The sequence below is a fragment of the Ovis canadensis genome, chromosome 12 (assembly GCF_042477335.2).
Source record: "Ovis canadensis isolate MfBH-ARS-UI-01 breed Bighorn chromosome 12, ARS-UI_OviCan_v2, whole genome shotgun sequence".
Classification (NCBI taxonomy): Eukaryota; Metazoa; Chordata; class Mammalia; order Artiodactyla; family Bovidae; genus Ovis; species Ovis canadensis.
In genome coordinates, this window is record NC_091256.1 from 67,952,284 (window position 1) to 67,979,253 (window position 26,970).

General features: G+C 38.3%; 1 protein-coding gene and 1 non-coding gene across 7 annotated transcripts in view; both read right to left on the reverse strand.

The window, feature by feature from the left end:
* The window catches only part of COP1 (COP1 E3 ubiquitin ligase), a 231,047-nt gene that overhangs the window by 12,060 nt on the left and 192,017 nt on the right, over window positions 1-26,970 (reverse strand). The window lies entirely within an intron of this gene.
* LOC138416703 (small Cajal body-specific RNA 3) lies at window positions 14,855-14,995 on the reverse strand. The gene has a single exon (XR_011247823.1). It is a non-coding gene; the product is annotated as a small Cajal body-specific RNA 3 (non-coding RNA).

Here is a 26,970-nt window from a genome sequence, read left to right on the forward strand (position 1 = left end):
GGTGGAAAATAAAAAAAGATATATAAAAGACTTGAATACTACTATAGGAAACAAATTGAACAAATTAATATTTACATAAAATCTTAAATGGTAAAAATACACATTCTTAAGCTAACTAAAAAGTATATACCAAGACAGACCGTGAGCCCAGACTATTAAACATATCTCAGTTCATTTAGAAGAATGAAACCATGTAAGTGTGGACTCTGACCAAACAGACCTAAAGTAGAAATCAGTAACAAGATACACCTGGAATATCTGGAGATTTTTAAACACTCTTATATGACATAGGGCTCATAAAAGAAATCACAAGGAAATAAGAAGCAATATACTGAAATATACTGAAAAAGCAATATATTAAAATTTGTGTAATACACCTACGGGCGTCCCTGGTGACTCAGTGGTAAAGAACCTGCCTACAGTGCAGGAAACGCAGGTCTAATCCCTGGATCAGGAAGATCCCCAGGAGAAGGAAGTAGCAACTTGGGCTCCAGTATTCTTGACTTAGCGACCACACAACAACAAATACACCTAAAAGAGTGCTTAGACAGAATTATATCTCTTAATGCTTATATTGGTAAAGCAGAAAGTTTAATATAAATGGTGTAATAGCTTTCAGCTTAAGAAGCTAGGAAAAAAAGCAAATTACATACAACAGAAGTATAAATATGGTAGTAATAAAAAGCAGAAACCAAATAAAATAAAAAGATAAAAATGGGCAAAAATTATTAAAAACAAAAGTTAGTTCTGGAAATAAAATTGAAAAATCTCTACAAAAGGAGAGAAAGGGTTAGGGGTATCACTGGACATCCTACAGATATTTAAAGAAAAAGACAGGATGAGTAGAAAAAACTTAATGCCAATAAAGTTGACACACAATGAAATAAATGAATTATATGAAAGACAATTCAATTCCAAAATATGATAGAAGACCAAGAAAACAGAGGAAGGAACACTTCTAAATTCAGTTTAAGTCAAACAAAGCAAAAGGTATTATTAAAAAATTATAGACTGATTATCTTTATAAATAGATGTAAAAACTCTTTAAAAATTCCAGTAAAGAGAATTCAGCCATGTATAAAAAGAATAATACATCATGCCCAAGTGGTTTTAATCCAGATATTCTAGTAGGCTTAATATTTTAAGACAATGAATGTAATTAACATTTTTAACAGAAAAGAAAAATCATATAATTACAACAGACATGGAAAATGCATTCAACAGAATTCAATACATATTCATAATAAAAGCTCTCAGAAAACTAAGAATAGAAGAGAATTCCTCAAGGTGATAAGGAATACCTATGAAAATCTTCCAGCTAATGTCATACTTAATGGTGAAATGTTGAACTAATTCTCAGCCTGAGAGCAGAGGCAGGATGCTTGCTATCACCACTTGTATCTAACCCTGTATCAAAGGTCCTACCCAATAGGCAATAGTCAAAGAAAAGAAAGAAAAAGTATACATATCAGAAATAAAGAAGTAAAGCTGTCTTTATTTGTAAATGACAGGGCTGCCTATGTAGAAAGTCTTTAAAAATCTTTAAAACAGCTGCTAGAACAGCTAGCATTTTGACCTAGTAGGGCTAACAGATCCAAGGTCATTATATTAAAATTTATTTCTATAAACCAGCAATGAATACTTAGCAAAGGGATTTTTCTAAAAATATCACTTATAATAACTGCTTGCTGCTGCTGCTGCTAAGTCACTTCAGTCGTGTCCGACTCTGTGCGACCCCATGGATGGCAACCCACCGGGCTCCGCTGTCCCTGGGATTCTCCAGGCAAGAACACTAGAGTGGGCTGCCATTTCCTTCTCCAATGCATGAAAGTGAAAAGTGAAAGTGAAGTCGTTCAGTCGTGTCTGACTCTTAGCGACCCCATGGACTGCAGCCCACCAGGCTCCTCTGTCCATGGGATTCTCCAGGCAAGAGTACTGGAGTGGGGTGCCATTGCCTTCTCCGATAATAACTGCTTAGAGATGACCAAAATATATGTAAGATCTACATGTTGAAAATTAGAAACTAACACAGAGAGATACTAAGGAACACCTAAATAAACTGACAGAGATACCATGTTCATGGAGAGAGACTCCCATAAAATAAGGATGGATTTATGTGCAAGTCTTGGCACACAGGATGATGAACAATTTCTTTTTAACCTGAAGACATAGGTCCCTATTAAACAAAATCAGAATATATCCCTTTCCTTATTTAGTCTCCAAATGTTAAGCATGTTAAACGGATTTCTCCTTCTCTCAGAATAATAATTTTGCAGAAAAAATAGAAGATTTACATTAATAAATCAAATATTTAAACCAAGTAAAAAAAGTTCCTATTAAAACTTGACCAAGAAGAAATAGAAAACATGAATCATCCTGTAATGTAAAACAGGCACTACATTAAAAAAAAAAAAGAAAACTGAATCAACTGTCTAAAATTTTTTCTACCTCAGGCGCATGAGTTCACCTACAAGTTCATTCAAATATTCAAGAAAGGAGCAATTCCAATTTTACACATTTTTTCCCACAGGAAAGGAACACTCCTTAACTTGTATTATGAAGCTAATGTAACTATGGAAAGAAATGCAAAAAGCAAAATGGCTGTCTGAGGAGGCCTTACAAACAAGCTGTGAAAAGGAGAGAGGCAAAAAGCAAAGGAGAAAAGGAAAGATATAAGCATCTGAATGCAGAGTCCCAAAGAATAGCAAGAAGAGATAAGAAAGCCTTCCTCAGCAAAGAAATGCAAAGAAATAAAGGAAAACAACAGAATGGGAAAGACTAGAGATCTCTTCAAGAAAATTAGAGATACCAAGGGAACATTTCATGCAAAGATGAGCTCGATAAAGGACAGAAATGGTATGGACCTAACAGTAGCAGAAGATATTAAGAAGAGGTGGCAAAAATACACAGAATAACTGTACAAAAAAGATCTTCACGACCCGGATAATCACGATGGTGTGATCACTCATCTAGAGCCAGACATCCTGGAATGTGAAGTCAAGTAGGCCTTAGAAAGCATCACTATGAACAAAACTGGTGGAGGTGATGGAATCCTGGTTGAGCTATTTCAAATCCTGAAAGATGATGCTGTGAAAGTGCTGCACTCAATATGCCAGCAAATTTGGAAAACTCAGCAGTGGCCACAGGACTGGAAAAGGTCAGTTTTCATTCCAATCCCAAAGAAAGGCAATGCCAAAGAATGCTCAAACTCCCGCACAGTTGCACTCATCTCACACACTAGTAAAGTAATGCTCAAAACACTCCAAGCCAGGCTTCAGCAATATGTGAACCATGAACTTCCAGATGTTCAAGCTGGTTTCAGAAAAGACAGAGGAACCAGAGATCAAAGCCAACATCCGCTGGATCATCGAAAAAGCAAGAGAGTTCCAGAAAAACATCTATTTCTGCTTTATTGACTATGTCAAAGCCTTTGACTGTGTGGACCACAATAAACTGGAAAATTCTGAGAGAGATGGGAATACCAGACCACCTGACCTGCCTCTTGAGAAACCTACATGCAGGTCAGGAAGCAACAGTCAGAAGTGGACATGGAACAACAGACTGGTTCCGAATAGGAAAAGGAGTACGTCAAGGCTGTATATTGTCACCCTGCTTATTTAACTTCTATGCAGAGTATATCATGAGAAATGCTGGGTTGGAAGAATTGATGCTTTTGAACTGTGGTGTTGGAGAAGACTCTTGAGAGTCTCTTGGACTGCAAGGAGATCCAACCAGTCCATTCTAAAGGAGATCAGTCCTGGGTGTTCTTTGGAAGGAATGATGCTAGAGCTGAAACTCCAATACTTTGCCATCTCATGTGAAGAGTTGACTCATCGGAAAAGACTCTGATGCCGGGAGGGATTGGGGGCAGGAGGAGAAGGGGACGACAGAGGATGAGATGGCTGGATGACATCACTGACTTGATGGACATGAGTCTGAGTGAACTCCGGGAGTTGGTGATGGACAGGGAGGCCTGTCGTGCTGTAATTCATGGGGTTGCCAAGAGTCGGACATGACTGAGTGACTGAACTGAACTGAACTGAACTGAATGACAAGAAAACTTGACAACTGAAAATGAAACTTCTTAATAAGGGTATCTACAAAAATCCTAAAGTAGAAATCATATGTAATAGTGACATAATCAAGTTTTCCCTCTGGCAAGTAACAGGATAAGGATGCCAGATATCAAAACCTCTATTTAATATTCTACTAAAGTACCTGGCCATTGGAATAAGCCTAAATGAACAAAATGTACCAAGGTACCAAAACTGGGAAGGTAGATTAAACTTTACTTGTGGATCATATTATTGTATACATAAAAAAATCCGTAACATGTAGAAGTACATAGTTAAAACTGGTAAGAGAGTCTAGCAAGTCTGCTGGATTGAGAAATGGGGACAGTAATGTGCTATTCTTTAGGCACTGTTGATTCTTTCTTAAAATAAGAAATTTGTTTACTTGAATAGGTAGAATGTGTGGTAAGAATCCAAACAAACAGTACAGAAGAAAAGAGGAAAAGTGAGTGTCTCCCACCTCTCTGTTCTGAGTAATTACTATGATTAGAAATGATTAGATGTGAAATCTTTCCAGATAAATTAGCACCATTACTGTGAAGTTCTATTGTATGGCAAAGCTTTCTTAAGATGTAAGGAAATGTGAATTTTCTATCAGCTGATTCTTTTCTTGTTTGATTTCAGGATATCAAACAACTCTACCCCCAATTTGGGATCTCATGTTTGTAAAAGTGGCAAACTGTACTTTATACTCAATTCTAAGTCCCCTGATCACCTCAGAGAGGTCTTTGAGCTTCTCTTATAAAATAAAGCACCTCCACAGAATTCACTTCTGAGTTCTGGGACATGTTAGTGATTGGCCTCCTGAATGAAATGGACCTAAATCTCTATCTCTAAAATCAAATTAACAAAATATGCAGGCAAATTATGCTATATAGAGTGAAAATGGCAGAGTGGAATAAACATGGTCATTGTGGTCGGAAACACTTGAATTCAAAGCTCTAACATTTCCAAACTATGTCATCCTGGACAAGTTACCAAACCTCTCTGACTCTCAGTCTCTTCACATATCAAATAAAACTAAGCTGATGAAAACTGAGCTCACAGAGGTAATGGAAGGAAAAAGCAAAGGAGAGGGGTGGAGTGGGAAGAAAACTGAGCTAAGTGAGTTGTTTTTATGACCAAATGAGACACTTAATGTATCTGGCATATAGCATACATCGTATAAGGAACTGCTTCTAAGTGAGCGAGGTTTTTTTCCCAAAAAGAAAAGATAGTCAGAAGTGTCCAAAAATCATGAGAAAATGAAGAAATTGTTCAATAGTATGTTATTAGATTTGGGCATTAGATGGTATTGGTGAATTCTTGCTTCCCAGGTGGCTCAGTGGTAACGAATCCGCCTGCCCAAGCAGAAGACTTGGGTTTGATCTCTGGGTCAGGAAGATTCAATGGAGGAGGAAATGGCAGTCTACTCCAGTATTCTTGCCTGGAAAATCCCATGGACAGGGGAGCCTGGTGGGCTACAGTCCATGGGGTCCCAAAGACTGGGAAAGGAATATAACAATGCTGTATATTGCCACCCTGCTTATTTAACTTATATGCAGAGTACATCATACAAAATGCCATACTGGATGAATCACAAGCTGGAATCAAGATGGCTGGGAGAAATACCAACAACCTCAGATATGCAGATGATATCACTCTAAAGGCAGAGAGTGAAGAGGAACTAACAGCCTCTTGATGAGGGTGAAAGAGCAGAGTGAAAACGCTGGCTTGAAGCTTAATATTCAGAAAACTGAGATCATGGCATCAGGTCCCATCACTTCATGGCAAACAGAAGTGGAAAAGTGCAAGCAGTGAAAAATTTTATTTTGTTGGGCTCCAAAAATCACTGCGGATGGTGACTGCAATCATGAAATGAAAAGACACTTGCTCCTTGGAAAGAAAGCTATGACAGACCTAGACAGTGTATTTAGAAGCAGAGACATCACTTTGCCCACAAACGTCTGTATGCTCAAAGCTATGGTTTTATCAGTTGTCATGTATGGATGCGAGAACTGGACTGCTAAGAAGGCTGAGCACCAAAGAATTGATGCTTTCGAACTGTGGTGCTAGAGAAGACTCTTGAGAGTCCCTTGGGCTTGAAAGGAAATCAAACCAGTCAATCCTAGAGGAAATCAATCCTGAATATTCACTGGAAGGACTGTTGTTAAAGTTCCAATACTCTGACCACTTGATGTGAAGAGCTGATTCATTGGAACAAACACTGAGGCTGGGGAAGTTTGAAGGCAAAAGGAGAAGGGGGGAGCAGAGGATGAGATGGTTAGACAGCATCACCCACTTAATGGACAAGAAAATGAGCAAACTCATGTCTGTTGAGTTGGTGAGGCCATCCAGCCATCTCATCCTTTGTCATCCCCTTCTCCTCCTGTCCTGGGGTTACACAGAGTTGGACATAACTTAGCAATTGAACAACACAACGGTACTGGTGACCTCAGAAACAGCTCTACCTAATGTTCAAAACCTCTGCAAAAGTCCCTGGAGCTACCTCAGCTTCTAGAACTTCATTTCAACAGAAGCTTCTGGAAAAAGTTTTCCCTCATCTCCTAGGTGACAGGGGACCTCACCAAATTGCTTCCACAGAGAGAAAAAATGTCCATTATCCCACTCTCAGAATATGATAGTGGCTTCACCATAATGTTTATTATTTTCGTACCATTTGTAGTCATCTATCACTATCCATTTACCATCTCTAGGTGGGAGATAATAACTGTATCTTCAGGACAGCTCAAAAGATTTTTTTTGACGTGAATTATATTGAAATACCTTTAAATAAACAAGCTTATAACATGTGAGGGCAACTTTATCATTTTTAAAAGGAAATTAAATGTAGGAAAATACTGATTAAATTATTTAATAACCTAACTGAACTCTCTACTTCTAATCTCCTCTCATTACAATGCATTCTATACACTGCTACAAAAATATTCTCATGAGATAAGCTCATCTCCTGGTACACAGGGCTTTAGGAGCTTACTAATCCCTATAGAAGAGAGCCCAAACTTCTTTTCCTTGTGTTACTCTAGACTGTGTACTCTGGTACCTCTCTGGCCTCATTCCCCAACAGAGTTTCTAATCCCATGGACAGAGGAGACTGAAGGGTTACAGTCCATGGAGTTCCAAGAGTCAGATACGATTTAGAGACTAAACCACAACCACCACCCACCTTTTTACGTGTACTACTCTATTAAAACTGTTCCACACTTGCATTGCAGTTTCCCTCATCAACATCTTTGTTCACACTTTCCTCTAACTACATGGAAGGCAGTGTAGCAGAAAGAATATGCATTTTGGAGTCAGGTAGACGTGGGTTCAATTTCCAACTCTAGTACTCCTTATTTGGTTGTGTTGTCTTGGGTAAACCAGTTAACCTCTCTGAACCTCAATTTCACTTTAAACAGACATCAGACAGACCTCAAAAGTATGTAACTTAAAAAGATTTCTAAGTGATGATTTTTTTTTTTTGAAACATTCAGTAAATTTTATTGAAGCACCACACAGACTGAAACCATTGACGACAGGGAATAACAACACCGGGATCTCATGATGATTTTGAATTCAGATAAAACTTATTGCATAATGCCTGGGTGGTGGTAACCAGATGCAGGTTCACAGTCTTCTGTCCAGGTATGGGCTTTCCATTGTCTTAGCTTTCTGAAACTCTTTTAGTATTTATGAAGACCAGCACAGAAGCCAATATCTTCAAAAAGTCTTTAAAAATTCTCCCTATTAGAAGCAATCTCTCCCTTCCAGGGCCAATATTTTCTGGGATAATTCTTTTTTAAGGATTTCTTTTATTCAAGCTTATACCACAGTTATTTGTTTATAAATATTTTGTGTTTACTAGGTTATAAATCACTTAAATGCAGAGAATATGTTTTGCATGTTGCAAAATTAATATCTGATCAATGAAAAACAAATAGTTGTCTAGCTATGTCAATTAATGAATACAATATTGAAGATGACAGAACATTTATTATTTATTGATCATTTACCTTGAGTTTCCCACCTATCTCAGTACTTTCTATGTATTTTCTAATCTTATTCCTAAATATTATGTAGAAGATACCATATTCTGATTTCATAGAAGAGGAAACTGAGGCATAAAAAGTTAGTTACCCAACCCTCCACCCCCACTCAAAGCTTTGGGGCTTCCTTCACTGCTCAGTTGGTAAAGAAAATGCCTACAATGCAGGAGACCCTGGTTCAACTCCTGGGTTGGGAAGATCCCCTGGAGAAGGAAATGGCAACTCACTCCAGTATTCCTGCCTAGAGAATCCCATGGACAGAGGAGCTTGGCAGGCAGTCTATGAGGTCACAAGAGTTGGACACAACTTAGTGACTAAACCAACCAACCAACAAATCTTTGGAGCTAATATTTACAGTCTCAAGGAAGGAAACCTAGTAACCTGATTCCAGTAATCCAAATCACAACACTACCCTAAGACAGAAGTTAGAAATGACACACACTGCCACCCACCCTTTAGATGTTTAAATTAAAAGCACAACCTTGCCAAATTAAGGACCTCAAAAATTTCAGAAACATTTTCTCCTCACAAACAACTTTATGGTCTGTGTTGTAAAACTAAGGAAAGAAAGTTCCTCAAAGATCTTTTCTAGGGGCAAAAAATGCCCAGACACAGTATCTTTAAAATCGAGTCTCGATAGAACACTATTAGTGACACAGCAAATGTGAAGTACACTGAAATACTATCACATCTGTCCTCCAAAACAAGAGGCGCCACTGAGATCACCAGCAAAAATTATTGTAAGTGGTCTGTCCTACAAGCACTGAATCTTCTTACTGAAGTGTTCACTAAGTTAAAACTGAACATTCATTTAAATCCTTTAGAAAAGCAGCTGACATAATGACAAAGATAAATCCCTATGTACAACATACAGTACCTGCAAATATAGTTCCCTAGAGGACAGAACAGTGGGGAGGATGGCTGAATAGTCTACCTTAAAGATAGAGAGATATATACACAAATATATATCTTTAAATATATATACGAAGAAAGAAGTATATAAAAATTTGAGATAGGTAGGCTTTAAACAATAACATCCACAAAACAGTAAAAACAATCTGCCACATTACAATCTTCATTGTATCTGTCAATTCCTTAATATTCTTTCCACAGAGGCTCATGTCTTATTTGGTGTTTTCTTTCTTATAAACAGAGATATCTTTTTTTCAGTTCAGTTCAGTCACTCAGTCATGTCCAACTCTTTGCGACCCCATGAATCGCAGCACGCCAGGCTTCCCTGTCCATCACCAACTCCCAGAGCTTACTCAAACTCATGTCCATCGAGTCAGTGATGCCATCCAACCATCTTATCCTCTGTCGATTCCTTCTCCTCCTGCCTTCAATCTTTCCCAGCATCAGGGTCTTTTCCAATGAGCCAGTTCTTCGCAGCAGGTGGCCAAAATATTGGAGTTTCAGCTTCAGCATCAGTCCTTCCAATGAATATTTAGAACTGATTTCCTTTAGGACAGACTGGTTGGATCTCCTTGCTGTTCAGGGGACTCTCAAGAGTCTTCTCCAACACCACAGTTTAAAAGCATCAGTTCTTTGGCGCTCAGCTTTCTTTATAGTCCAACTCTTACATCCATCCATGACTACTGAAAAAACCATAGCTTTGACAAGATTGACCTTTGTTGGCAAAGTAACGTCTCTGCTTTTCGTCTTGTTTCTTGTTGCTCAAAGAGTGTTAATTTCAAGTATGACTGCAGTGTCATGGCAAAGAAAAGACCATTCACACTTCAGGCTCTTTTCATACCAAGCTTATAAACACAGAAATAAAAGTTGGAGGTTTTTGCCTCGTTTTTTTCCTTTCTTTGAGGTGGGGTGAGAGGGTGGTTAATATCTGTATTCAAAATTCATCTTGAAAATTAAAATGGCTTTCCCTGGTCAGGGAACTGAGAACCCACATGGTGTAGGCGCAGCCAAAATAAATTAAAAAAAAAATTAAAATGGCTTTTGTCCTCATGCAGGAGTTCATGGACTCTGTGTGTAGCTGAATTTGATTTTCATTCAGGATCCTACAGCCCATGTGCAGTATCGATCAGTATCTCATGTTAAGGTAAATGATCACTCTGGGCAAACTGCGAGACTCTCGATGAATCAGATCCAAACACAAGTGAAATGGATATAATTCTGAGATCCAAAAACAATAGAAACTTGATAAAAGAGAACCTCTATAAGTGGGTTTACTAGAAAAACAGTTTGAAATGAATTTGCCCTTTCAGTTTTTCTGTTTAAGCATGACCCATAGTTGCCTTATGAACATCCCCTTCCTTTCCCGTGAGATGAAATGCAAATATGATGATATGCAGAGATTCTGAGGAGGCTCTCTTCCATCAATGTTCTGTTAAGTGGTATTATTCAATTCTCCAATCTTTGCACTCTTTTATTATTTCCTTCATATCATCCCAAGGCAGTTATATACTTTCCTATGGTAGCCTCTGATTTATATACAAACAGAGAAAATATTCAAAGTGCTAACACTTCATTGCTTCATCTTATTGAGCTGTAGTGGATTTCTTGACAGGCACAATCATTCTTCCATTAAAACCCACTTACAGAGGTTCTCTTTTATTAAGTTTCTACTGTTTTTGGATTTGGGAGTTATACCCATTTCACTTTTGTTTGGATCTGATTCATCAAGAGAGTCTCTCAGTTTGCCCAGAGTGATCACTTATCTTAATATAGACATTCGTCTATGCTGCATGTGGGTAGCATGTGAGAGCCCACACAAATATAGGCAAACACCGGCTCCAAGATGATCTCCAGTGGTTTTTAAATAAGCGCCATTGGTAAATCAAACAGTTTCTTTTGACCCTGACCTTTCTTTCAGCCTGTGATTTTTCAGAAATGACTTAGTAAAAAATATGTAAATATGTCTAAGAGAGAATTAATACAAAAACACAATCTATCAATAAGAGGTTCTGCTCTTTAAATGAAAATGTTAACAGTCAGCCTTCCCTGCATTCTATAAAGGATCTAAAACTGAGTGAATTAATTGTTTGAACTGTGTTTTCAAGACAGACAATTAATAAAATTTGTTTTCTTAGACCGAAAAATTCTCATTTTACAACTGTCTTACTGTCTCATTTTACTATCTTATAGAAACAATGAAAAAAAATTCTATCATCATCACATAACTAATTGTTGAGAACTACAGGAGAAGGCGATGGCATCCCACTCCAGTACTCTAGCCTGGAAAATCTCATGGACGGAAAAGCCTGGTAGGCTACAGTCCATGGGGTCACGAAGAGTCGGAGATGGCTGAGCAACCTCACTTTCACTTTTCACTTTCATGCACTGGAGAAGGAAATAGCAACCCACTCCAGTGTTCTTGCCTGGAGAATCCCAGGGATGTTGGAGCCTGGTGGGCTGCCGTCTACGGGGTCGCACAGAGTCAGACACGACTGAAGCGACTTAGCAGCAGCAGCAGCACAGGCCAGTTACTGTATTAAGGACTATGTATTTCACTTAATGCAAATACCAATCCACAGAGGAAGATAAGAGATAATACTTTTATCCTCAATTTAAAAAGAATAAAACATGGTCTTAGAGACACTTAATAACTTGTTCAAAGCCATACACACATTTATGAAATAGCAAAGCCATGAGTCAGTACGTGGAGACTCACAAAATATGGTAATCTGGGGTTTAGGCATATTGGTTTGTTAAGTTTATCACATGACTGGCCATGACTTGAATCTACTAACTTAGGAGGAGAAAAGGGTCATAGGTGAGCATTTGATATGTATGGGAGAACCTCAGCTCTCAGACATTATATACGGATATTACACCTCAAATCTCATATGCCTAGATTCCTAACCATAAGTATAATTTCAAGTATAATAATACATAAAATTATTATATTTATATATATATTTATATATTTTTAATAATATACAAAATTTCAAGTAAAATACCATCTGAGAGAAGGACTTGGCCACAGAAATAAGGTGGAAGGAAGTATACCATAGCCAGCATATGCAGTGGCTGTGCCAGGCTAATAGCCACCCTGCCAACCCAATTTAAGATCTTGGAGATTAGAGTTTATCTGTCATAAAGGAATGCTTTCAAGACTACTCAGTTAAACACAAATCCTCTCTTTCCTCCCCACTGGTATCCTTGCGTAGGATGATACTGGGTCCCTTTTTAATCCCAAACTATAAGGACTATTATGAATAGAAAAATATAGTCATAATGTATGATTAACAGAATAAAGGGTTATTGTTTTAATAAAATATATTACCTTCATCACACTTTAACTTTTTTTGATTCATTCAAACAAATACCTACTCTTACAACTAATTTACCTAATAGGAGGAAATGAATTACACTGCTAATCAAAAGAACTTCTTCATTGGTTGGCTTATTACATTTTCAAATCTAAAATTCTTAAGCTTTATAAATGAGTTTCCTAAATAAATAATGAAAGTATTCATTAATGTTGAAAATTCTTTACTATCATTCTAAGACAAGATGTACCTGATATTTTTAGGGCAAGGAGATGGTATTCTAGGTGCTAGAAATCCCTATACTTCATGATTAGATTTAAGAAAAAGTAGCATTAATCACAGTGAGAGCAGCATCAGACATAAGTGTGTGTGAAATTCAGATTTTACCTAATGATAAAAGAGCCTAAGGTGATCATGAATATCAATACAAAATAGTAGCTCACTAAATTTTTACCACTGGAATCTGTCTCTACCAAACAAATGTGAAAATTAGCATTCTTTAAACATAATTTGGTATAACCTGCTTCTCTCTCTGGGAATATGGCCATGCACATATATATATATTGGTCTAGTAGTATAATTTCTTTATAGGGTTTCTTTTAAGATGTTTTGCCATTTTGAAAGTCTAACTTAATACAGTAAGAAATTACTCAAATTTCAAAGTAGTAAAAAGTCATGTCTCATGTCTGTTTGGAAAAATATGTGTGTACAGGCAGAAACACACACACACACACACACATACACACACCAGGAAGGCAGGAATCACCTACCTACCTATACCAGAGTCACCATATTATCGTATTTCCTCCCTACCTTCAACTTACTTGCTTTCTATTAAGACCTAATCTTTATATTATACAACGCAACACTGAAAAAAATACCAAACAACCTGATTAAGAAATGGACAGCATACTTGAATTTACATTTTTCCAAAGATGATGTAAAAATGGCAAACAGACACATAAAAAGATATAAACACTAGTCATCAAGAAACTAAAAATAAAAATCACAGTGAAATATCGCCTCATACCTATCAGAATAGCTATTATTAAAAAGAGAGCAAATAACAGGACTTCCCTGGTGGTCCAATGGCTAAGACTCTGCTCTTCCAATACAGGGGACCCATGTTCAGTCCTGGTCAGGGAACTAGATTCCACATGCCACACCCAGTGCAAAACAAATAATAATTGTTGGCAAGGATGTGAAGGAATGGGAACCCTCCTACACAGTTGATGGGGATGTAAATTGGTCTAGGTACTATGGAAAACAGTACAGAGGTTCCTAAAAAAAAAAAATTTAACAATTTAATTATCATATGATTTAGCAATTCCACTTCTAAGTATATTCCTGAAAGACAAAAAAACACATATGACCCCCCCCCCCCCGCCACCACCACCATGTTCACTGCAGCATTATTTACAATAGTCAAGATATGGAAGCAACCTAAGTGTCCATCAAGAGATGAATGAATAAAGATGTGACATGCATACACACACTCACACACATACACAATGGCCTTGGCTGAGATATCCTAGAAAGTAAATAAAGAGGGGTGGGGATACCTCTCAAATATATGTGTAAACATATCTTTAGACAGGTTCAGTCATAAGGCATTCTTTTCCCTTTTGAATTAGATCTGAATAATATTTGTGTTCATGATTCTTAGTTATAGATTATTTTAAAGAAAGGTCTTGAATCTAGATTTGAATTTATCATGCAAAGAAACAGAGCAAAAATAAGTGAGTAAAAAAATCATGAAATGGTTCATTGAACTGTAGACCGAGGACTTCTAAAGAGCCTACAAAAATAAGACTCCTTATTTAATAATGGTCTGATACAAGAATCAGTTAGAATAACAGATTTGGGATTTCAGAGCCACAAACAAGGGTTCTCACACAATTAGTTACAAATAAACCCAACAGTGGCTTGCATACCCTGATGCTATATATCACACCTCAATGTATTAGAAATGCCACCACAGTTCTTTCCCCTGTTCCCATACCCCTCCCCACAACTTACTGCAGAACACACACACAATGAAAAATTTAGCACTAAAAATTTAGATTTCAAGTTTAGTACTAAGCTAATACTCAGTAGCAAGCTCTCCCATGAAACAGTCATTCCTGAAATTTAGTTATAGACTTACAAGATTACATAAACTGTATTTTGGAAAAATCACTTTCTTAATGACAAATCAATTCTTAATGATTCATGGAAGCTAACTCTGAATAGTTTCTTCATATCCAAAACATTGACTGACCTTTACTGATAACCCTGGATTAGTTAAGCCAATATGGTCCCTCAGAAAAATCACTTTTCTGTGTTCATTCTATTTCCTGGTTGTAGTTTTCTTAATCAAACAAAAAAAGAATCTATCTTTAAAACTGTAATACACCTCCATCACTGGTTAAGATGGATGCAGAAGTAATCTCACCTGGTAGTCTATTAATAATCTAGTACACTTAATTAGCAGATAGAAACAAAATGGCAAGGAAAGCAGTACTTACAAGTGCTGGTTTTAAAGGCTGTATGGAGGGGAACGATCAGACACAGCCAGCTGTGCTAAGTCAGACAGAGACCTCCATGTTAATGTAGGATCACTGCAATTTGTAGACAAAAGGCATTTTTTCATTTGTCCACAGGGTTGGTTGCTGCAGGTTCCATTTTACTGTGTCTCATTATTAAGAAGACTTTTGTTATCCAGTCTTTTCTACGTCAACTTCCAACTGCATCAAATCCCCATTTAAATACACTTCAATACATTGAAACGAGTTATAGAACAACCAACCATGATTCAGAGAAGAGAAAAAGAACAATTAAGAAGGTATACTTAGCACACAAGTTCAAAATGACCCTTACTCAGCAAGAAAAGGTTATAAAAAACATGTACAAGGGAGAGAGAAGTGAGATACACAAAAATATCACATCATTTTCACTACCCTTCCTTCATTCCAAAGGCGTTCCAAAGTCTTCTCGCTTCTCGCCAAGGAGCTCTTATCAACTTAATTTTCCTAGCCACACTAGACAACTTCTCTCGCGTATCAATACCTCTTGACAGCTCTTCTGAATAAAGTCTGAGAACAATGTGCTTACAGTGGCATATCTGACAGGGAAAAATGACTCTTTGTTGCTGATTAATATAAAGGAGAGCTTCTGAGCATGGAACATTTCTAAGGGTGCTATTGGATAAATTCCTCCAGGGTACTCTGGCAAAGCTGTTCCAAGAGTTCTGTATTATTTTAGGGATACCATGTAACGAAGTAGAAACAGTAGTTAATTTAAGACAAGGAGAACTAGACCTGCATTTCGGTTCTGCCATAGTACTGGTCAATCCTCCTAGAAATTCAATTTCTTCAACTATAAAACAGATAATCTTAAGAATTTCAGAGAATTTTTATGGTGATTCAAAGAAAACACAGTAACCTACCTAACCAAAAAAGAACTTGCATATTTCAGGCACCAAAAAAATAAGTGGTAGTTATTCTCACTGAAACACTGTAACTGGGACTTCTCACGTGGTCCAGTGGTTAAGACTCTGAACTTCAAATGCAGGGGCCAAGGGTTCAATCCCTGGTCAGCGAACTAAGATCCCATATGCTGTGTGCAGTGTGGCCAAGATAACAGAAAAAGACACTGTAACCTAAATTTCTTTACAATTAAAGGGCAGTTTTCTCAAATATGAGTATACTACTGTATTACTTTCAGCATCTGATTTATGATTTTATAAAACTGATTAAAAATATAATGCAGGCTTTTCAGATTAAGACTAAATTTTACCTTAACTATAACTTCCCTAGAAAATGAAGTAGCTTTTATAATGGCAGTTGCTGGTGTTGATACTTTTTGCTCTCAAACTAGAAGCAAGAAATATAACTAAGGCAACACTAACAAAATACAACCTTGGAGAAAAATATACTTGAAAGGCAGCTGGTACAGTGACACCACCTATGGCAGAAAGTGAAGAACTAAAGAGCCTCTTGATGAAAGTGAAAGAGGAGAGTGAAAAAGTTGGCTTAAAGCTCAACATTCAGACAACTAAGATCATGGCATCTGGTCTCATCACTTCATGGCAAATAGATGGGGAAACAGTGGAAATAGTGGCTGACTTTATTTTGGGGGGCTCCAAAATCACTGCAGATGGTGACTGCAGCCATGAAATTGAAAGTCGCTTATTCCTTGGAAGGAAAGTTATGACCAACCTAGACAGTATATTCAAAAGCAGAGACATTACTTTGCCAACAAAAGTCCGTCTAGTCAAGGCTATGGTTTTTCCAGTGGTCATGTATGGATGTGAGAGTTGGACTATAAGGAAAGCTGAGTGCTGAAGAATTGATGCTTTTGAACTGTGGTGTTGGAGAAGACTCTTGAGAGTCCCTTGGACTGCAAGGAGATCCAACCAGTCCATCCTAAAGGAGATTAGTCCTGGGTGTTCATTGGAAGGACTGATGTTGAAGCTGAAACTCCAATACTTTGGCCACCTCATGCGAAGAGCTGACTCATTTGAAAAGACCCTGATGCTGGGAAAGATTGAGGGCAGGAGGAGAAGGAATCGACAGAGGATGAGACAGTTGGATGGCATCAATGACTTGATGGACATGGGTGTGGGTGAACTCTGGGAGTTGGTGATGGACAGGGAGGCCTGGCATGCTGTGGTTCATGGGATCGCAAAGAGTCGGACACGACTGAGCAACTGAACTGAACAGTGCATTCAGTATGGACCATCACAGAAACCAGAAACCAGGGAGATGAAATGGATAGGAGAGGGATAGAAAAACAGGGGTTGGAGCTGTGACAGGATGAAAGGATTTAGATAAATGACAGAGGCAATATGGAAGACAAGGCAATACAGACACACAGGAACAACGTCAGCACAAGTCTAGAGGTTAAAAACGGGAATAGTCTGGGACAATGAAGAAACCTTCCCAACAGATGCTTTGTGCTAAAACACAAACAAAAACAAGAGAAATAAGGTTGGACAAACAGAATTATTCTAGATTCTTGAAAACCTTGAACAGAAGTAACAGTGTAGATAGGATGCCTAAGATCCAACACTTGAGGAAATAGGAATCATTAAAGAAGCAGAGGAGGAGTAACAATTAAAAACCAGGTCTACCATTCCTCTATACTATTTTAAAGGCTGACTTCCTAACTAATTATTACTAAATTTGGATTTGAGCTACCTTTGAATCAGTTCCTCTACTATACTTTTTCTAGAATTAGAATTGGATTTTTTAAGGACATATTTAATAGTGAGGGTAAAATGTAATCTTTAAATTAGATAAAGGTATTTGAAATGAAAAAGATAAAATAATGGACAAGTTCATATAACATATTTATCAAATTTTCCTCTAATTTTTAATGATGGCCAAATATGCAAGCTGGAGTTACACACAAATACTGAGTTTGAAAGAAACTTTTCTGGGTTAATTAAAGGTAACAAGCAATGTTTAACTCCATCTGAATTCCTCTGTGAAATGATTGTAAAGATATAACAGGATCAGAAGTAATCTATGGTGGGGAGAGGGAGTGAGAAGAAACAGGAATGAGGAGACTAAATGCAGAGATGAATGAAACAAATATATGACATCGAAAGACAGCTTTTCTTTGATGAATAATTGGAACAAAAAAGATTAGATACAATTTAATTTGTGAAATTCAACAAATACTTACAAGGAAAATAAAGAGAAACAAACTTCAAAACTCGGTGTCTCACAGCACTCAGACGCTTGCCCAGAGGGTATGGAGGAAGGCCCTTGCCTCACCACTCCTGCCTCTGCCTTTCCCCCATTTGGCTGTTTCTGAGTTGCATCTTTCATAATAAATTGGTAAGCACTGAGTCAAACCAGGCTGATTAAACATAAGGGTGCCTTTGGGAGTCAGATCTTTGACTCCAGCTTTAAGATCCTGATTTACCACAAGCAATACAAGAATGTTCTAGCCTTTATTTTTGTAATGAGATCAACTAGAACCTCAATACCCAATGTTCCTCACTTAGTTGGTCTTTATAGCTTCTGAAGTAACCAACTTCCAAAGGAACCTCAGAAGGCCTCCTAATGTGGCTCCTGGAAGGGTGTGAGATGTACCTACTTAATCCTGGGAGATGAAGAAGAGGTCCCTGGTGGCCATTGTCAGAAACACTTTAAAAACACCTTTTCCCTGTTTCCCAGATGAGAACACTGTTGGAGCGCTATACATTTCCACAGGTGAGAGCAAGACTGATTAAAAGAGGGAATGGAAAATCTTTCACCCTATAATTCTAGGTTTTTGTTGATAAAATGAAAGAGAATTATGCATCCCATAAGAAAAAACAACAACAAGTAATGGAGGTTCCTGGGTCTCTCCCTCAAATTCTGGCTTAATAAGTCTGGGGTTTAGAAATTTGCATGTTAAATACATACACCAGGTTATTAGTAATTCTGAAGCAGATGACCAGTAGACCATACCTTGAAAAACACTAGTACAGATACTGGAACCTGTCTATAAATATTGAACTCAAGGGAAAGGAGAAATCGGCATCTTTCTACTTTTGGTCAGGGGGCTGGGGAGAGGGAGGTAGAGAGGAAAGACTTCCTTGTTTGTCTGTCTGTTTTCATTTACTGAGTGCAAGGCCAACATAATACCAAGGTAAACAGGACAAGACTTTTTTAGCCTATGACAGCTTTTGAGTTCAATAAGCATGATTATACATGTAAAGGTTATTGGTGCTATTTTTACCCATATTATATACATTTATTTGGTTAAAAGATATTATATTCCATACTGGTATTTGAATTACACTAGTGGCTCACAGAAATTTAGTTAGTTCTAAGTTAACTTCACAAGTGGAAATCTATAAGAATTTAAAATAAGCAAAATGTAATGGAAAACTGAATATATAAAACACTAGTGTAGTTTACATATACTAGTAATTGCCTTATTCTTCTCTTTTCTTTCAGTCTCCTATTCCCATATTTTAAACTAGTTCATGAAAGTGTAAGTAGTACATGAAATCAGCACTTTTGACCTGTCTACATATTCAAGTAATATTATACCCAGAGGAGTCAAGTAAATTGGAAGTAAAGAGCAAGTTAACACAATGAAAATTAATAAAGAAAATGTTGATCTTTGCTCTAAGCAGAGCCACAAGTTCTTGAACATTACACATTTAGAGATATTTACTGTTTATGAGGTGATGGGGCAAAAAGAGCTGCTCTTTTACCAAACTTGTTCTTTTACCAAGTTTTACCAAAGTCAACTTGGTAAGATTTTGAGTTAAGGAAAAATATAATAGACTTCCTTGTGACTCAGTAGCTCCCTGTCATCAAGTGTTCAAAAAGCCTGAAGGATGTTAAATATGATATAAATAATTTCACCAATGGGCAAAAGGTAGGGCTAGGCAGTTATCAATCAAATGGCTGTTATCCACTCAATGAACACTCTACTACTTTTGTGATTACAAAACCCAGCACTTTAGTGAAAGGACCTCTAATCTAATGACATTACAATATAGGATAAAAAGAGGTATAAGAAAGAATAACTGGGCTCAGTGAACTGCAAGGTCAAAGGCACAAAGTTTAAATGCAGAGAAACAAACGTAAAAACCCATCAGAAGTGTTGGAAGATTTACAAGCAATTCAATGTTGCTGAAGTATAAAATATGCCTATGCAAGTGGCAGGTGACCATACAGGGAAGGTAGGTGGGAAGTCTGAAGAAGGAGGGTGTTGTTAGACATCACATCAAGCTTAGAGTTTATTTTATAACCACTGGGACACTACTGAAGGATTTTAAGCAGCACAGGTACTACTGAGAAGTAATTGCAGGGAACAACGAAACTTGAACTAGTGATAAGTGGGAGAGTAGCAGGAGTAGAGATGGATGGTGGATTCAAGATACATTAGAAAGAAAATGAGCTCATATTTGTGCTGAGATTACATACCAAAACCGGATTTTACCTTTGTAAGACTCCAGTTTTCATGGTTAAAACTTTATATGTGAATAAATTTGATTTTAAATTTACAAAATGCCAAAGAACAGAACTGTGCTTAATAAAACATAACAATTAATCCAACATTTTCTATGATATAGTAAATCACAGCAATAGCCTATATACTGGAATTTCTACAGCAATTCATAAGTAGAATGCCAAATTGGCATGTCTTCATACCTGTCAGCTACATATAAGAAATCTGGCAAAATTTTAGAAAAACTCAATATTTGAGACTAAATAATTAGAAAGTTCCTAACTGTTAAGATCAGGTCATGTCACAATTTGTGGATAGCCTAAATATTTTACTCACACTTCTAAAATTCCTGCCCTTGGCTAAATTTATATTGAGACTTTCATTAGAAAAATAATTTCAAATAGATGATTTCATTCCCACTACCGATTCAGATACTAAATTATCTTTTTCAACTGAGATACTTAGAGTCAGATTGACTTTCTATACAAAATCTATCCCTAAAGCTTCCTACTTTCATTAGGGTCAAAGATCTTGAAGACAAATACAAAGATAACTAACCACCTATTTAATTGTCAACAATATGTACATACTCTGTCATTAAAAATAAATGATTTAGATTTATTTTCTGCCTTGTCTTCATTTTTGGCTTGGCTATCACAGTTCAAACAAAAAAAATCTATTTTCATTGAAGCTGATCTTCTTATGTCCATTAAAAAAAAGACTAATATAAACAGGCACAAAATTACATGGCTTCTTTACAGCAATTATAATGAATGACTTTTCTACATAATCAAATTATTCCTATGTTCAGCAGTTAATTATTTTTCTACCATCCTGGGACTAGCCAATGTCAACTTCTGATAGCTTTACTTGGAAGAAATGCTGCCTAAAATGGGATTTAAGATATAAGAGAGTAAGAGATATGGAAGGCACAAACCTTCACAAGGATCACATCAGTATAGAAGACTGTCATAAGAACAATAGAAATTAATGTGGGACTGTGGAAGTAAGATACAAAATCACATTTCTTTTCCTCGGATAGACTGCAGGAAACACTTTTCTCTCAAACAGTTGCTGTCTGGTTAACTCTGCTTTAAGTAACTGTTAAATATATTTTTATTCAGTTAGAAAAGAATAATTTTTTTTAATATACTGTCTACACTTCAGCATATGAAACCAATTCAAGCAGTATTTGTTAAAAATGTTTGAGTCAAGGAAATGATATCCAACATTCACTCTCTTTCCTTCTACTGCTGCTGCTGTTGCTAAGTCGCTTCAGTCGTGTCTGACTCTGTGCGACCCCATAGACGGCAGCCCAACAGGCTCCGCCATCCCTGGGATTCTCCAGGCAAGAACACTGGAGTGGGTTGTCATTTCCTTCTCCAATGCATGAAAGTGAAAAGTGAAAGTGAAGACACTCAGTCGTGTTCGACTCTTCGTGACCCCATGGACCGCAGCCTAACAGGCTCCTCCGTCCATGGGATTTTCCAGGCAAGAGTACTCTAGTGGGGTGCTACTAATATTATAGAAATTTATAGGAAATAAAAGATAAACATTCAGAAACCAAAGTTAAATTTTCTTCCCATCTCAAAATATTTTGGACACTTTAAAACATGGTGGGGTAATAATGAAAATTATTAATAGGCTAATGGCATCAATCAGAATGTACTCTCAAATTAATATCAATAAATTTCTTTTAAAAAAGCAAAATAAAACCCATAATCAAGTCACTTAAATATTTCTGTGATTCTACTCTTCAAAACTGGTGTATTTTAGAAGGAAAAACACTATTTTTAAAGAAGGATTTAATGAGAAAAAGAAATTATAATAATCATTCTAATATAGGTCAAATTCCATTACAGTGCATATAAACAGGAAAATAAAATATTTAAAATGTCACCATACATACCCACCAAATCATTTTGTTGATTTCATTACATTTTCATCATGAAATATCTAATGCAACAAATGTTTTCATAGAAACTGTCCATACAGCAGTGGACATAAAGGTTAAGGGATACTGACACTTAATGTAATTTAGAGAAGAAATAAACTACAGGTATGCTTCCGTTTTCCACAGCCTTCTGGTCTCCTCTGTTTTCTACTTTCCCACCCAAATCTAGTTTGGACATTAAGGGATAAATGGGGGCACTTAGGAGAGACGGAAGCCATAGTCTTCCTGGAAGGCAGGGTCCGTGTTCAGAATCTCCTTTCCTTCCATGCCCAAGACAGACAAGAGATCATTCAGACTGGCCCTCTTCCAGTCAGGAAAAATTTTTTAAAGTGTTATAAACCATCTGGCTAGAGGAAAGAAGAAAGGAAAGATAAAAGGGAAGGAAAGAAACAGAAATGAAGAAAGGAAAGAAGAAAGAAAAAAAGATCTATGTTGTCTTCTCAGTGTTCATTGAAGAATTTAGGATGAGAAATAGTTTGTAAAGGTGGGAAATCAATATATATTAAATGTAGCTTTTAAAAACTGAATAAAAGAAAAAGGCATCTTATTCTTCTGTGTGTTTCTTCCTGAGAAGCATAAGAAGTAGCAAAATCTAACAGACATTAGGTATTCATAATTACAATTATTCCCTCTTTAACAGATGCCTGAGAACCATTAATGCCTCCTGGTTACTATGCATACAAATCTCCAGTGGTAACATACATCATCTGTTTCCAAACCTGACTGTTCATATAATTTTCTATAGAGACCTGGGGAACTTTCCAAAATATGAATCCTTACTCTCTTTCCCACCTCCCCCAAGGTACAGACTCAGGGGTCTAAGAAGAGAGCTGTTCTGTTATACACATTTTTTGAAAAGATTCCAAGGTGATTCTGATGATCAGTCAGGTCTGAGAATCACTGTGATAAATAAATTTTATCATAGATGCCTTCTGCATTTTAATGGACATAGACTGGCTTTTCATACATGCTTTAGCTTCCCAAGTTTAGTGGAATCGGATGCTCTATACACAGTGTTTACTAAATCAGAGAGTGAATGCCTATCTCTTGGATAAAAGCATATATAAACTGGAAAATAGATATAGTATGTAAGGCTTTTTTAGAGAAGACTGAATTGTAAAACACTACAAATGCAGTGGAGAAAGGGAAGGACAAATAATAAATACCAATTCCTCCATAGCGGCATGCACTCTAATGTGTTCATTGTTTTGAAAATGTGCAAGAGCCTGGAGATTATATCCCAAGGACAAAATGATAACTATGAAATAATTACATAGGTATCCAAAATGTTAATGTCAAGAAAACTATTTTTCTTAAATTGATATAGTCTTCATACTACCATTGAGTTTCATGTATTAGAAATCTCTCTCCCATGTATTCCAGTATCTCCTTGGTTTCAAAAAACAGTACTTAATTAATTATGCAACAAATAAGTGAAAGGACAAGGCTGAAGAACTGTATCATTCATTACAAAAATTATATACTAATTATATATTATGTGCACACCATCTGTTCAGGGCTAGTGGTTTAAAAAAAATTTTTAATTGGAGGATAACTGCTTTACAATGTGGTGTTGCTTTCTGCTAGCATCAACATGAATCAGCCGTAAGTATACATATATTCTCTTCCTCTTAAGCCTCCCTCTCACTCCGCCCCTCATCCCATCCCTTCCCTCTAGGTTATCACAGAACACTTAAGCTGAGCTTCGTGTGCTATACAGCAACTTTCTACCAGCTAGCTACTTTACACATGCTACTGAACACATGTCAATGCTACTCTCTCAGTTGGCTCCGCCCTCTCCCTCCCCTCCTGTGTCCACAAGTCCATTGTCTCTGTCTCTAGTCCAGCCCTGTAAGTAGGTTCATCAGTACCATTTTTCTAGACTTCATATACATGCATTAATAAATAATACTTGTTTTTCTGACTCACTTCACTTTGTATAACAGGCTCTAGATTAATCCACCTCACTAGAACTGAATCTGATAAATTCCTTCCTATGGCTAAGTAATTTCATTATACATATGTACCACAACTTCATCCATTCATTGCTCAATGGACATATTAGTGATAGTTTAGAAAACGAAAGTTACTACTAGCAAACACTCATATAATTTGCACTATTTAAAACCCTTTATATACATTAACTTATTTTAACATTATAATAACCCTAGTTCAGTTCAGTCGCTCAATCATGTCCAACTCCTTGTGATCTCATCAACTGCAGCACGCCAGGCCTCCCTGTCCATCAACAACTCCCAGAGCTTACTCAATTTCATGTCCATTGAGTCAGTGATACCATCCAACCATCTCATTCTCTGTTGTCCCCTTCTCCTCCCACCCTCAATCTTTCACAGCGTCAGGGTCTTTTCAACTGAGTCAGCTCTTCGCATCAGGTGGCTAAAGTACTGAAGTTTCAGCTTCAACATCAGTCCTTCCAATGAACCCCCAGGACTGGTTTCCTTTAGGATGGACTGGTTGGATCTCCTTGCAGTCCAAGGGACTCTCAGGAGTCTTCTCCAACACCCACAGCTCAAAACCATCAATTCTTCGGCGCTCAACCCTCTTTATAGTCCAACTCTCAAATCCATACATGACCACAGGAAAAACCATAGCCTTGACTAGACAGACCTTTGTTGGCAAAGTAATGCCTCTGCTTTTTAATATGCTGTCCAGGTTGGTCATAACTTTACTTCCAAGGAGTAAGCGTCTTTTAATTTCATGGCTGCAGTCACCATCTGCAGTGATTTTGGAGCCCCCCAAAATAAAGTCTCTCACTGTTTTCATTGTTTCCCCATCTATTTGCATGAAGTGATGGGATGGGATGCCATGATCTTCGTTTTCTGAATGTTGAGCTTTAAGCCAACTTTTTCACTCTCCTCTTTCCCCTTTCATCAAGAGGCTTTTTAGTTCCTCTTCACTTTCTGCCATAAGGGTGGTTTCATCTGCATATCTAAGGATACTGAAATTTGTCCTGGAAATCTTGATTCCAGCTTGTGTTTCTCCCAGCCCAGCGTTTCACATGATGTACTCTGCATATATGTTAAATAAGCAGGGTGACAATATACAGCCTTGACATACTGCTTTTCCTATTTGGAACCAGTCTGTTGTTCTATGTCCAGTTCTAACTGTTGCTTCCTACCTGCATTTAGGTTTCTCAAGAGGCAGGTTAGGTGGTCTGGTATTCCCATCTCTTTCAGAATGTTCCATAGTTTATTGTGAACCACACAGTCAAAGGCTTTGGCCTAGTCCATAAAGTAGAAATAGATGTTTTTCTGGAACTCTCTTGCCTTTTCAATGATCCAGCGGATGTTGGCAACTTGATCTCTGGTTCCTCTGCCTTTTCTAAAACCAGCCTGAACATCAGGAAGTTCACGGTTCATGTATTGCTGAAGCCTGGCTTGGAGAATTTTGAGCATTACTTTACTAGCGTGTGAGATGAGTGCAACTGTGCGGTAGTTTGAACATTCTTTGGCATTGCCTTTCTTTGGGATTGGAATGGACACTGACCTTTTCCAGTTCTTTGGCCATTGCTGGGTTTTCCAAATTTGCTGGCATATTGAGTGCAGCACTTTCACAGCATCATCTTTTAGGATTTCAAATAGCTCCACTGGAATTCCATTACCACCACTAGCTTTGTACGTAGTGATATTTCCTAAGGCTCACTTGACTTCACATTCAAGGATGCCTGGCTCTAGATGAATGATCACACCATCATTATTATCTGGGTCGTGAAGATCTTTTTTGTATAGTTCTTCTGTGTATTCTTGCCACCTCTTTGTAATATCTTCTGCTTCTGGTTAGGTCCATACCATTCTGTCCTTTATTGAACCCATCTCTGCATGAATTGTTCCCTTGGTATCTCTAATTTTATGGAAGAGATCTCTAGTCTTTCCTATTCGGTTGTTTTCCTCTATTTCTTTGTATTGATCATTGAGGAAGGCTTTCTTATCTCTCCTTGCTACTCTTTGGAACTCTACATTTAAATAGGCATATCCTGCGCAGGCGGCTGCGAGGCCCGGCCGGCGCACTGAGCGCAGGCGGCTGCGAGGCCCGGCCGGCGCACTGAGCGCAGGCGGCTGCGAGGCCCGGCCGGCGCACTGAGCGCAGGCGGCTGCGAGGCCCGGCCGGCGCACTGAGCGCAGGCGGCTGCGAGGCCCGGCCGGCGCACTGAGCGCAGGCGGCTGCGAGGCCCGGCCGGCGCACTGAGCGCAGGCGGCTGCGAGGCCCGGCCGGCGCACTGAGCGCAGGCGGCTGCGAGGCCCGGCCGGCGCACTGAGCGCAGGCGGCTGCGAGGCCCGGCCGGCGCACTGAGCGCAGGCGAGAGGAGCTACCCCATGTCCCAAGTCAGGGGCAGCGGCCTAGACTGCCAGGCTGCTACAGCGCAGGAACGGCCGAGAGGAGCTACCCTGCATCCGAGGTCAGTGGCGGCCGGGAGGAGCTACCCCGCGTCTGAGGTCAGGGGCGGCGGCCGGGAGGAGACACCCCGCGTCCGAGGTCACGGGCGGCCGGGAGAAGACACCCCGCGTCCAAGGTCATGGGCGGCCGGAGGAGACACCCCGCGTCCGAGGTCAGGGGCGGCCGGGTGGAGACACCTTGCGTCCGAGGTCAGAGGCGGCCAGAAGCCGCCACTCGCCCAATGCCAGGGATGGTGACCCTGAGGAGCCACCCCGAGCCTGAGGCCAGGGGCGGTGACCCTGAGGAGCCACCCTGAGCCCAAGGCCAGGGGCGGCAGCTGAGAGGAGTCA